Genomic DNA, 14,475 nt, shown 5'->3' with positions numbered 1-14,475 from the left:
TCACAGGGTTTAACTGAAACTCTGAGGCACTTTGAGTTGCAGGTCCCAGTCACAGCTGTGGATCATTAGAGAGGATAGATTCTTAGTCACTGTTCACCTTTCGCAATTTTACCTGGCTGGACTGCTGTACAGAAGGAAGATTGAGGGGACTTCCAGTAGCGACTAGGCTGTGAACAGTCGGACATTTAGCAGCTCTTGCTCTTGGTGGTTTTTTGATGGCTTTTAAGCTGGATTTACGCGGAAATATTTTCTTACTTAAGTAGATAAAAGTGAGAGGAGGAGAAGGCCGTTGGAATTACCCTCAAAAAATAATCGTAAAGGAAGGAATCAAAAGTTGGTTGGAAGTGAGGATCTGAGCTTGATGGCTGCAATGGAGAAAAGTGAGATCCGGCCCCGCCGGCTCAATGGTTGATGGATCAGTTGGGTACATACCTGGATGAGAAGTTCGCCTTGCATCGTAAGGAGCATAGAACAGTACAGCACAGAACAGGCCCTTCGGCCCTCAATGTTGTGCCGAACAATGATCACCCTACTCATCCACCCTATACCCGTAACCCAACAATCCCCCCCTTAACCTTACTTTTATTAGGACACTACGGGCAATTTAGCATGGCCAATCCACCTAACCCGCACATCTTTGGACTGTGGGAGGAAACCGGAGCACCCGGAGGAAACCCACGCACACAGGGGGAGGACGTGCAGACTCCACACAGACAGTGACCCAGCCGGGAATTGAACCTGGGACCCTGGAGCTGTGAAGCATTTATGCTAACCACCATGCTACCCTGGAGTGTGCGGAGGACCTGACCAAGGTGGTAGCCTCGATTAAGGATGCTGTCGACCGGATGGAGGTGACAGTGATGGCCCAAGGACAGTCAATCCAGAAGCTACAGGAGCAGGCGACGGAACAAGAAGAGTAGTCCACTGGGATGGCATTGCAAATTGGCATTTTACAGGATCGGCAAAAGTGGCTGCTGGAAAAGTTGGAGGACCTGGAGAATCATTCCTGCAGTCAGAACGTTCGGATCATCGGTCTCCCAGAGGGAAAGGAAGGATCGGATGCCGGTGCGTATGTTGTGAAGATGTTCGAAAAAATGATGGGGGCAGAGGCGTTCGACAGGCCGTTGGAGGTGGACCGGGCTCACAGGGCACTTATGCCTAAGCCCCAGGGTCGTGGGCCCCCGAGGGCGTTGGTGGTGAGGCTACACCGAATCCGGGACAAAGAACGCATCATGAGATGGGCTTGGGAGACAAAATGGTTCACATGGGAAGAAGTTGATATCCGGGTCTACCAAGACTTGGGAGCAGAATTTGCTGAGAGGAGGGTGAGTTTTAGTAAAGTTAAAGCGGCACTGAATGCGAAGGGAATAAAATTTGGACTACTATACCCGGTCCGTCTTTGGGTAACGTACGAGGAACAGGAACTATACTTTGGCTCGCCGGAAGAAGTGGCGGGCTTTATGAAAGACAACAACCTGGGGGACCCATAAGGACTTAATAAAAAGAGAAAACTGGTCAGTAGCGATTTAAATCAAAAGGTTCTGTGGTGCACTGTAACTTGAGTTGCGATGACCGGGAAGAGAAGGTTTTTTTTTGAGTTATCTAACTTTGACCTTTCAGTGTATGTACTAAGGTACAGTTTCTTCCTTTTTGTTTGTGTTTGTAAAAAAGGAAAAATAAAAAAAAAAGAATGGCGGGGAATGAAGAAAAGCTTTCAAATTAAGATGGTCTAGGAAGGAAAGACATCTGTTTGAGTTTTTGCATGCATAATTTTTTCTGTCTCTCCATTTATCCTGTTTGTTTACACTTCTATTGTTTGGGGCTCTGTTTGAAGGGGATAGGGTTGATAAGATGCTGTAAAGGGGGAGGGGTGGGCCGTTGAGCTTGGACCTTAAGTGAATGGTGTGGTTGCTTTTTGCGCTTGTTGCTATTGTAGTGAAAACTTATGTTAAGAGCTGGGATGTAAAGATCCAGCAGCCGGTAGACTTTTAGGCATTGGGGTGGAGCTGCTAGGCTAGCTGGTAAGGCTGGCTCATGGATGCAAAGTAGGGGGTGAGCTGAAAAGTGACGAGGTGGGGGGAGGGAGGTACTGCTGACAATGAGGGAACTTCCAGCAGGCTGGAGGTGGAGACTAGATGGCGGTTGCCGCCGAGGGGCGGATCTGGGGAGGTGCGGGCCATGGGCTGAGGGCTGGCTGAGAAAAGTCATGGCTGATCAACAGGGGATGGGGGGCAAGAGCTCCCCCCGACCAGACTGGCTACGTGGAATGTTCGTGGCCTGAGTGGGCCGGCCAAGAGGGCCCGTGTGTTTGCACACTTGAGACAGTTAAAGGCAGACGTGGCCATGTTAAAGGAGACACATTTGAAGCTGGGGGATCAATTTAGACTGAAAAAGGGATGGGTCGGGCAGGTGTTTCATTCAGGATTGGACTTTAAAACAAAGGGGGTGGCCATCCTGATTAACAAAAGAGTGGCGTTTGAGGTGGGGAAAATGGAGACAGACCCGGGAGGCAGATTTATCATGGTGAGTGGGAAACTGGAGGGAATGGCGGTGGTGCTGGTGAATATATATGTCCCAAACTGGGACAACGTCGTGCTTGTTAAGAAGATGCTGGGAAAAATCCCGGACCTCGACTCGCACTGGTTGATCATGGGGGGTGATTTTAACATGGTCTTAGATCCTAGGATGGACCGGTCGAGTTCCAGGAATATTCATTCTACTCTCATGTGCACAAGGTGCACTCCAGGATCGATTTTTTAAATAATGGACAAAACATTATTAGCGGGGGTAGTGGACACAGAGTTTTCAGCAATCGTAGTATCGGACCATGCGCCACATTGGCTAGACCTACAGGTGAACACGGGAAACTCTCAGCGTCCACAGTGGAGGCTAGATGCAGGGCTGTTAGCAGACGATAAGATATGTGAGCAAGTGGGGATGGCCATTCGGGCGTATATAAAAACCAACGACACGGGAGAGACTGCAGCTGGGGTGGTGTGGGAGGCATTGAAAGCGGTCATCAGAGGGGAATATATTCCGATTCGGGGCCCAGAGGGAGAGGGCTGAACGGGCGGAGCTTAACAGGCTAGTAGGAGAAATCTTGCATGTGGGTAGGAGATATGCGGAGTCTCGGAATGAGGACCTCCCGAAGGAGCGTCAGAGACTTCAAATGGATTTTGGGCTCCTTTCCACAGGCAAGGTGGAGGGACTGCTGAGGAGGGTAAAAGGGGCAGTGTCCGAATATGGGGAGAAAGCTGGCAGGATGTTAGCGCATCAGCTGAGGAAGCAGGAGGCGACGAGAGAGAAAGGAAAAATTAAGGATGTGAGGGGGAAAGTAGTGAGGGACCCGGGGGGTGGTTAATGACGTGTTCCGTGAATTTTATAGCCGTTTATACGAGTCGGAACCCCTTGTGGGGGAGGAGGGAACAAACCAATTCCTGGAGAGGCTAGAGTAACCGAAGGTAGATGAGGAGCTGGTGGAAGTCTTGGGGGGGCCAATTGGGCTTGGTGTAGTGTTAGACAGATTGGGGGCAATGCAATCGGGTAAGGCTCCGGGACCTGACGGATTCCCAGTGGAATTTTATAAAAAGTTTTTAGGGCTCGTGGAACCGCTATTCGTCAAGGTTTTCAATGAATCCAAGGAGCTGGGAGTGCTTCCCCCAACGCTATCACAGGCATCAATCTCTTTCATCCTGAAGCGAGACAAGGACCCGGAGGGCTGTGGATCGTACAGATCAATTTCCCTTTTAAATGTAGATGCTAAATTACTGGCAAAGATCTTGGCCACCAGAATAGAGGATTGTGTTCCGAAGGTAATAGGTGAGGATCAGACGGGGTTTGTGAAGGGCAGGCACCTGACGTCTAATATTAGATGGCTTCTCAATGTTATAATGATGCCAGCTGAGGGGCGTGTGGCTGAGGTGGTAGTAGCCATGGACGCGGAGAAGGCTTTCCACCGGATGGAGTGGAAGCACCAATGGGATATTTTAGGCAGGTTTGGGTTCGGGCAGGGAATTGTGAACTGGGTCTGGCTGTTATATCAGGCTCCGGTGGCAAATGTGAGAACCAACCGAGTCCGATCAGAATATTTTAATCTCGGGAGAGGGACAAGGCAGGGATGCCCACTCTCCCCATTGCTGTTTGCCTTTGCCATAGAGCCTTTAGCAGAGGCCCTTAGAGCATCGAGTGCGTGGCGGGGAATAGTGAGGGGGTGGGTGGAGCACAGGGTTTCTCCTTATGCGGATGATGTGCTGCTTTATGTTATAGACCTGGTTCCGGGGGGGAGGGGGGGGGGGGGGGGGGGGGGTGATGACCAAAATCATGGAGGTACTGAGAGAATTTGGCCGATTTTCAGGTAACAAGCTAAATATGGGAAAGAGCGAGTTGTTTGTGATCCGGGAACAGGAAAGGAGACTGAGGGAGGTACTTTTTCAAGTGGTGGCGTGGAGTTTCAGATATTTAGGGATTCAATTGCCTAAAGAGTGTGGGCAGGTCCACAAGTTAAATCTGGGCAAAGCGGTCGACCAAATGAAAAAGGACTTCCATAGATGGGACATGGTCCTGCTGACCCTGGTGGGAAGGGTCCAGACGGTGAAGATGACAGTCCTCACAAGACTGCTTTTCTTTGTTCAATGCCTTCTGATTTTTGTCCCGAAGGCTTTTTTTAGAAAAATAAATGTGACGATTACAGGTTTTGTGTGGGCGGGGAAGACCCCGAGAGTAAAGAGGGCACTCCTGGAACGGGGTCGCGTGGAGTGGTGCCTGGCCGTCCCGAGCTTTATTAATTATTACTGGGCGGCCAACATATCGATGGTCAGGAAGTGGGGGATGGGGAGGCCTGGGAGCAAGTGGAAGCGGCATCCTGTAAGGGCACGGGTTTGGAGGCTTTTATATCGGCGCCCCTGCTGTTTTCGCTGGCTCGGTACTCTACAAGCCCTGTGGCGGTGGCAGCCCTAAGGGTGTGGGGGCAATGGAGGCAGCACATGGGATTGGAGGGGGTGTCAATGTGGTCTCCGATCTGTAACAATCACCTGTTTATCCTGGGGAGGCGAGATAGGGGTTTCAGGAGGTAGCAACAGGCAGGGATTGAGAGATTTGGGGATTTATTTATCCATGAGGGCTTTCCGACCCTGGAGGCACTAGAGGAGGAGTTTGAGCTACTGGGTGGGAATGGGTTTCGATATCTTCAGATCCGGGACTTTGTCCGGAGGCAGGTTCCAAGCTTCCCTCGCCTTCCCCTGAGGGAACTACAGGATAAGGTGATGTCAAAAACGGGGGTTGGAGAGGGGAGGATTTCGGAGATATACAAGGAATTGATGGAGTAGGAGGGGACCCAATCAGGGAGGTGAAGCGGAATGGGAAGAGGAGCTCGGAAGAGAGGTGGAAATGGAAAAGTGGGAAAAAGCTTGAAAAGAGTTAATTCATCTACGGCCTGTGTCAGACTTAGTCTGAACCAGTTCAAAGTGGTCCAGAGGGCTCACATGACGGTAGCCCGGATGAGCAGGTTCTTTGAGGAGGTGGAGGAGGGATGTGGCAGTGCGGGGGTACTCCAGCTAACCATGTGCAGATGTTCTGGGCATGTCTGAAGTTGAGGGGATTCTGGCAGGGATTTGCAGACATTGGGCGGGATTCTCCCCTACCCGGGGGGGGGGGGGGGGGGGGGGGGGTTCCGGCGTAGCGGAGTGGCGCCCACCACTCCGGTGTCGGGCCTTCCGCACCTTTAGAGGCCAAGTCCTCACATTGAGGGGCTAGGCCCGTGCCGGAGCGGTTGGCACCACACCGACTGGCGCCCAAACCAGCTCCAGCGGCCTTTGACGCCCGTCGCCCAGAGCTGGGGCTGGCCGAAAGGCCTTTGCCGGTTCGTGCATGCGCTGGTGCGTCAGCTTCCGCTGACGTCATCACCGGCACATGCGCGCTGGGGGATTCACTTCCGCCTCCACCATGGTGGAGGCCGTGGCGGCGGCGGAAGCAAAAGAGTGCCCCCACAGCACTGGCCTGCCAGCCGATCGGTGGGCCCCGATCGTGGGCTGGCCACCGTGGGGGCACCCCCTGGGGTCCGATCGCCCCGCGCCCCCCCAGGACCACGGGGGCCCGCTCGCGCCACCGATCCCGCCGCCACCAGAGGTGGTTCAAACCACGGCGGTGGGAGAGGCCTCCCAGCGGCGGGACTTCGGCCCATCGTGGGCTGGAGAATCGGCGCAGGGGGCTTGCCTATCAGCGGGGCGTGTTTCCCGCCCCCGCCAATTCCCAGGTGGTGGAGAATTTCTGCCATGGTGAGGGTGGGATTTTCGGTGGCCTCAGGCGATTCTCCGAACCTGCGGGGGTCGGAGAATTTCGCCCATTATGTCATAAGTCCTGGAATGGATGGTAACCCCGAGTCCAGAACTGGCAATTTTTGGGGTGTCGGATGACCCAGCGGCCAAGTGGGGGAGGGAGGACGATGCTCTGGCCTTTTGCTCCCTGGTGGCCTGAGGACGGATTTTGCTGGGATGGAGGGACTCAGAACCCCGCAAAGTTGGGTGTGTGGGTCAAGGATATGGCAGGGTTTCTCAGCCTGGAAAAAATGAAGTTTGCCTTGAGAGGATCAACTCAGGGGTTCGCCCACAGATGGCGACCGTTCATCGATTTCTTCAAAAAAATTGAATGTCAGCAGTAAGGGGGTGGGGGGGGGGGGGGGGAAGAAAATAGGAGGCATGGCAGTGTTAGATAAGGACAGTATACAGGTCGTTAGGAAATAGGACGCGGGCAGTTGTGGACATTATGGGCGGGACTCTCCCCAACGGCAGTCTAAGTGCCGACGCCGGAGTAAAAACTGGAGGGTTTTACTCCGGCGTCAGCACCCATTCCCAGACCCCTATTCTCCCACCTCCGTGGGGCTAGCAGGGGCGTTGCGCGATTTACGGGAGCGGGTCCTCGGCGCGGTGTCAGAGACCCGGCGCCGCGTAAAAGCATGCGCAGTTGGATCGGAGCCAACTAGCTCGCCGGCGGAAGAAAGGAGGCCTGCCGACAGAGACGACGGCCCGCCGATCGGTGGGTCCAATCGTGTACCAGACCTTTCCGGAGGGCCTCCCCGGGGTTGGAACCGCCCCCCCCCCCCCCCCCACAGGCCGCTCCGGACCCTTGAAGCCCCAGGTCCCACCGGCCCGACAGCAGGTTAGAACGGCGCCGCGGGACTGTCATTTTACTCGCTGGCCGCTCGGCCCACCCGTTTGCAGTGATTCTCCGAGCAGCCCGGTGCGATTCACGCAGCGCTGGTTTCGGGGGGGGGGGGGGGGGGGGCGTGGGAGAATCACGTGCGGAGGACGGGGTGGCATGGGGGAGAATCCCACCCTGTGTTTTATGGGTTTATTTTTTACATGTGTCGGTCCACGCTGTTGTTTAAGAAATATTAATGTGTTAAACTGTGAAAATTACAAATGCTTCAATAAAATATTTTCTTAAACAAGAAGAAGGAAAATTGAGGATAGCACTGATATATCAGCACTGGTTATGTGTGCTGTTGTGATCTGGATTGGGATTGTGTAGACGCTGGGCTTATTAACATGAGATCAGGAATAAAAAACGCTTTGTGAATGAAAATAATTTTTTTCCTGAGATAGGAAATAGGTGATAACGGAATGGCCTGCCTGTTATAGGCCCTTACTAAATTATCATTGCCGTAAAATTCGTAGAGAAAACAATGAGGCAGGAATTGTGACGTGTATTATCATGTGAATTATCATCTGTCACCCTTTAGCACTCTGGCTGAGTGAGAAATTCACCTCCCATACCGCCCAATTCAATAATATACTGAAGTAAGGTTAATCCTAAAGTTGTCAGTTCACAACAGGATCACCAATCAAAACTGAGGCATGGACATTATCAGTCCTCCACTAGCCTGGTTCTGTTTTAGTGTCTCCTGATGTACAGTTCATCAAAGAAACAGGGACTGGACAATAAAAAGAACGTGGATTCCTGCTGTGTATTCTGGGTGTGTAAATGTTTTGGAAAGGTGCAGGTTAAATCAATCAAGGAACTTTTCTTTTTTTATTTATAAATGTTTTTTATTGAAAGGAACTTTTCTGTAGCTGAGTACAGAAACTATTCTGTTCGGCTGATTGTGTATTTATTGATTTTGACCTTCAGAGTAAACATTCAGACTTCTTCCTCTGACAATTAAGGGTGGAGTCAGGATTGAGTAAGTTGTCAGAGGAACAAGTCTGAATGTTTACTCTGAAGGTCAAAATTAATAAATACACAATCAGCCAAACAGAATAGTTTCTGTAACTGAGTGTGAATTCTGGATTAAGCAATTGTATATGAGTGATGTTGTTTGAGGGGCACATCTGGATGTTTAACCTTCGGAACAAAAGCTTCAATACTACAACCAGTCGAAAATGAAATGCTCGAAGTTAGTCTGAGCCAGTGATGTATATCATGCACTAACATCATTCCTTTGTATTGTTACAATGTCTGAGAGGGAATTAGATGTAATCCCAGAGCTGAGTACTTACTCAGCACTTACTGCAGTGTCAGCCTTCACGTTGTTCTCAGAGTTCTGTTTGTGGCCTTGAACACACATCCTTCTGACTGAGAGGTGAAATGCTACGTCTGAGCCATGGTTGGTGTTGACCCGGATCAAACAGTTTCCACAATTTAGCTAATCCACCATCCCTTCCTTTGCCAAGACCATTAAATATAGAATGAAACAGGTGTGCAGACTGTACTTTTGTGGATGATGTGATGTGTGGGAAGGTTCTTTACAATGTTATCTGAATGGATTGGAAATTGTTACCTTTAGTATGTTGATAGTCGTAGTCTACTGATAGAAAAAAGGAAAAAAATGTTTGAAAACAAGGATGAAAAAGATATTTAACACTTTAAATCCAGCATGCTCAGGCTGGGTCTGCCTGTTGTTTCTAACATTCACTCTTAAAATATCAGCTGCAGAATTTCAAGCTACATTGTTAATATCTCTATAAACCATAATCCTTACCTTTAGCTGGTTCATAGGTGTAGTCTATGGATAGAACACGTGGAGAAAGGTATTTGAGAACAAGGATGAAAAGACCATTTAACACTTTAAGTCCAGCACACTAAGGCCGGGTCTGGCTATTATTTCTAACATTCACTCTCCCAACATCAGCCTTAGAATTTGAAACTACATTGTTAATATTTCTGTAAACCACAATCTGCGCTCATTAAAAATATCCATCCTTCAAAGTGTCCATTAACACCCATCAGTTTCTTTCTCTATTGTGTCATCTTCTGTGTCACACAGAATAGTTTCTCCAGCTAGGTGTGGATTCTGGATTAAACAATTCTCTTCAGTGATGTTGTATCAAGAACAAATCTAGATGCTCACTCTGAGGACAAAGTCATCAATCCTATGACCAGACAAAAATATGAAGCTGAAAGCTAGCCTGAGCCAGTCATGCATATCATGCACTAAAATAATTCCTTTGTATTGTTACACTATCTGAGAGGAATCAGATGTAATGTCAGAGTTGAGTACTCACTCAGCACTTTCTGCCTTCATGTTGTGCTCAGAACTCTGTTCTAGGCATGATCACACATCCTTCTGAGAGGTGAGATGCTATCCCTGAGCCACAGTTGGCATTGTTGACCAGGTTGAAATAGTTTCCTCAATTTAGCTAATCCACAATCCCTTCTTTTGCCAAGACCTTGAAAAATTAGATGAAACGAGTGTGCAAACTGTGCTGAAGTGGGAGATGGGACCTTTATGCCAAATGTTACGATGTTTACTGGTCTTTAATGGGTTTAAATTGTGAGGAGGTGCTTTTCAACCTTTCTGAAAGAATTGGAAATCCTCACCATTAGCAGGTTGGTAATTGTAGTCTAGGTATAGAACATGTGGTGAAAGGTGTTTCAGAACAAGGATGAAAAGGCCATTTAACACTTTTACCCAGCACACTAATGCAGGTCTGGCTGTCGTTGCTAACATTTACTCTCATGACATTAGCTGAAGAATTTGATGCTACATTGTTAATATCTTTGTAAACCACAATCTTCCCTGATTGAAAATATCCGTACAGCACATCCTTCAAAATGTCCATTTACCCCCATAGGTTTCTTTCTCTATCGTGTAATCTTGCTGAATGATTTGATAGTCTGTGTGTGAATACCAGTGGACAAATTATTTAGAGATTGGAGCAAATCTTTTCTATTTATTATATTACTGGAGTCACCGAATTGTTGTTCAGAAATTGTTGGTTGTGATAAACCCGTTCATTGTTTGGTCGTTGGTATCACAGGGTTTAATTCAAATCCTGAGCCTCTCTCAGTTGCAGCTCCCCAGTTACAGCTCTGGATCATTAGAGGAGATTAGATTCTTAGTGACTGTTCACCTTTTGCAATGAATCTGGCTGGACTGCTGGACAGAAGGAAGATTAAGGATCTGATATTATTAGCATTGCTTAAAAGTGCTGCTATTAACTGGATTGTAATTGTGCAGACATTGGGCTTGTTGACACGAGATCTGGAGCAAAAAACATTTTGGGAATGAAAATCGTTTTTCCCCTGGGGTAGGAAATGGGTGATAACGTAATGGCCGTCTGTTATCAACGCTGCCTGAATTTCCATTGTAGTGAGAGTCATAGAGAGAACCATGAGGCAGGAACTGTGATGTGTGTCCAACCGTCTATCCCTCTTTTGCACGATGGTTGAAGATGAAATTCAGCTCGCGTACCGCACAATTCAATTATGACTGGGAAATAAAATTGACCTCAAAGCTGTCAGATCACAACAGGATCACCAATCTGCACTGAGGAATGGACAGTGCCAGTCTTCCACCAGCCTGGTTATGTTTTACTGTCTCCTGATGTATGGTTCATCAGAGAAACATGGATTGGACAATAAATATAACTGTGGATTCCTGTTATGTACTCTGGGTGTGTAAATGTATTGGAAAAATGCAGATTAAATCAATCCAGGATCTTTTCTGTAACTCGAGGTGGATTCTGGATTGAGTTAAATCGTTAGAGGAACAAGTGTGAATGTTTAATCTGAAGGTCAGAATCAAAAATAATACAATCAGACAAACAGAGGAGTTTCTCTAACTCAGTGTAGATTCTGGATTAAGCAATTCTGTTCAGTGATGTTTTTTGAGGGACAAACCTTGATATTCACTCTGAGGAACAAAATCACCAATCCTATGACCAGACAAAAATATGAAGCTCGACGTAAATCTGTGCCAGTGATGTATATCATACATTAAAATTATTCCTTTGAGAGGGAATCAGATGTAATGTCAGAGTTGAGTACTCACTCAGCACTTTCCACAGTGTCAGCCTTGATGTTCTGCTCAGGGCTCTGTTCTAGGCCATGAACACATATCTTTCTGACTGAGAGGTGAGATGCTGTCTCTGACCTACGTTGACATTGTTGACCAGAATCAAATACATTCCTCAATTTAGCTAATCGGAGAAACAGGGCCAGTCCTGATAAACACGTGGATTCCTGCTCTGGATTCTGGGTGTGTAAATGTGTTGGAAATTTGCAGGTGAAATCAATCCTGAATATTTTCTGTAACTCAGGGTGGAGTCAGGATTGAGTGATGATGTTGCAGGAACAAGTGTGAATGTTTAATCTGAAGGTCAGAATCAAAAATAATACAATCAGCCAAACAGAATAGTTTCTGTAACTCAGCCTGAATTCTGGTTTAAGCAATTCTGTTCAGTGATGTTTCAGGGCCAAATCTGGATGTTCGCTCGGAGGAACAACATCATCAATCCTACCATCAGTCAAAAATATGAAACTGAAAGTTAGTCTGAGCCCGTGCTGTATACCATACACTAAAATTATTCCTTTGTACTGTGGCACCATCTGAGAGGGAATCAAATGTAATGTCAGAGTTGAGTGCTCGGCACTTTCTGCAGTGTCAGCCTTGATGGTCTGCTCAGGGCTCTGTTCCAGGCCATGAACACATATCTTTCTGACTGAGAGGTGAGATGCTGCCTCTGACCCACCGTTGACATTGTAGACCAGAATCAAGCAGTTTCCTCAATTTAGCTAATCCACCATCCCTTCTATTTCCATGACCATGCAAAATGAGATGAAATGGATGTGCAAATTGAGCTACTGTAGGTGATGGGATCTTTATGTCAAATGTTGTTGTGTTTATCGGTCTTAAGTGGGTTGGATTTGTGGGGAGGTACTCTGCAACTTTTTCTGACAGGATTGGAAATCCTTACCTTTAACAGGTTGATAGATGTGTTCTACGGACAAAACATGTTGGAAAAGGGTGTTTGAGAACAAGGATGAAAAGACCATTAAACACTTTAAATCCAGAACACAAAGGCCAGGTCTGGCTGTTGTTTCTAACATTCACTCTCATCAACTGTAGAATTTGTTAATATCTCTGTAAACCACAATCTTTCCTCATTAAAAATATCCATCGCGCACATCCTCAAAATGTCCATTTATTCCCATCAGTTTCTTTCTCTGTTGTGTTATTTTGCTGAATGAGTTGTCAATCTGAGCTTGTGGACAAATTATTTTCACATGTGATCTAATCTCTTCTATTTACTATTTTACTGGAGTTGTTGAATTGATGTTCCAAAATAGTTGGTTGAGGTAAACCCGTTAGTTATTGAAGTGTAGTCACTGTTGTAAGAAACACAGAAGGGATTTGATACACAAGACTCTCCCACAAACAGTAACGTGATAATGTTCAGATAATTTCCTTTTGTAATATTGTTGAAAGGATATATATTGCATGTCACCGGGGAGATCTTCCCCAGTTGTTCTTCAAATTAATTCCAGGGGAATGTTTCCATAATGCGAGCTCGTAAGAAAGGTGGAATCTCCCAGAGTTGAGCACTCACATTTCACAGTGCAGGAGCATCAGCCTGAAGATTGTGCTCAAAGCTCTGTCATAGGGCTTGAATCCACATCCTTCCAACACAGAGGTTCTACCTCAGAGCCACAGCTGGCAGTGTTAACCTGGATCATAGTTTCCCCAGTTTCATTAATCCACCATCTATTCCTTGGTCAAGAACATGAAAAATGAGGCCAACTGCTAATGGGGCTATAGTTTGTGCAGAAATGGTGCCGTGTTAAGTTGTCATTATAAGAGTGGAATTAATGTGTGGGGAAGAGCTTTGGAATGTTATCTAAAACAAATTATTAGTTCTTACCTTTAGGTTCGTACACTGTTTTGGTCGTTTCTATGTACAGAAAACATGCATATTAATGGATAAAGGCGTTTGTGCACTTTGTATGATTTCTGTTTTCCCTACCAAAGTGAATAACTTCACATTTTCCCAAATTATATTCCACCTGCCGTGTTCTTGCCCATTCACTTAGCCCGTCGAAATCTTCTTGAAGCTTCTTTGTATTGACCTCACAACATTCCCACCACGTTTTGTGTCTTCTGCAAACTTGGATGTATTATTGGTCCCCACAACCAGAGCAATGATTTAGATTGTGGACTGCGGGGCTCTACTAGTGATTCTTGCAGTATCTGACAAGACACAGCTTGCCAACCTAAGAATGATCTATTTCTCCCTACTCTCTGATTTACGTTTGTTAACCGATCTTCAATCCATGTCAGTATATTTTTCCCAATCCCATATCTTCTAACTTTTCTTAATAGTCCCCCTGTAGGACCTTTTCCAAAGCCTTCTGAAAATCCAAATACACCCATTAGTTTCCTCTTATCTGTTCTGCTTGTAGCATCCTCACAAAACTCCCACCAGCTATGTCAAATTCATGTTGTCTGTGCCCAATCTCACCATTATTTTTGAAGTGCCCAGTTATCACGCCCTTGAGAATAGATTCTAGCATTTTCCCTATGACTGATGTTAAGGTAACGGGTCTGGAGTTCCTCTCACTCCCTCCTTTCCTGAATGGTGCTGTTAAATTTGCTCCCTTCCAATCTACAGGGCATCATTCAAGAATACCAATGCATTCACAATTTCAACATTCTGGGATGTAGATGATTAGGTTGAGGGGATTTATTAACCTCTGGCCCCAGTAGTTTCTCCAGCACTGCTTATTTATTGATATTAATTTCTTTCAGATCTTCAATCTCACTCGGCTCCTCAATGTTTAAGGGTGATTTTTTTGTATCTTCCCCCATGAAAACAAAGTATTTGTTTAGTGTCATGGGAGAGTCTTATCACATGGTTTCAGTGATGTCATTATCGTGGGTGGAGCTGGGCTGTGGCTTTATGTTTTTACTTTCGTTTTTGAGTTGGAAGCTGGGCTGTGGCCCTGAGTTTTACTTTCGCTTTGAGTTTTAACTGGTTTGTACAGCACAGTTTGAAAAATAAGTGTTTGTCCTTCTGCATTTTAAAAGCTGTTTCCAGACTGCTTAATAACTTGAAAGGAAATAATTGTTTTCTGGAAGAAATTCAAACCTGCTGGTTTGTAAAGGACACAAAGAGCTTCCAAACCAGGTCTTGAGTGCTGTGTGCTGGGCCACACTTTTGAAAAAGGTTTTATGGTTTATGGGATCTTATTATTAAATTGGAA

This window comes from Scyliorhinus canicula, chromosome 16, assembly GCF_902713615.1.
Source record: "Scyliorhinus canicula chromosome 16, sScyCan1.1, whole genome shotgun sequence".
Classification (NCBI taxonomy): Eukaryota; Metazoa; Chordata; class Chondrichthyes; order Carcharhiniformes; family Scyliorhinidae; genus Scyliorhinus; species Scyliorhinus canicula.
This window is presented reverse-complemented; position numbering follows the sequence as displayed.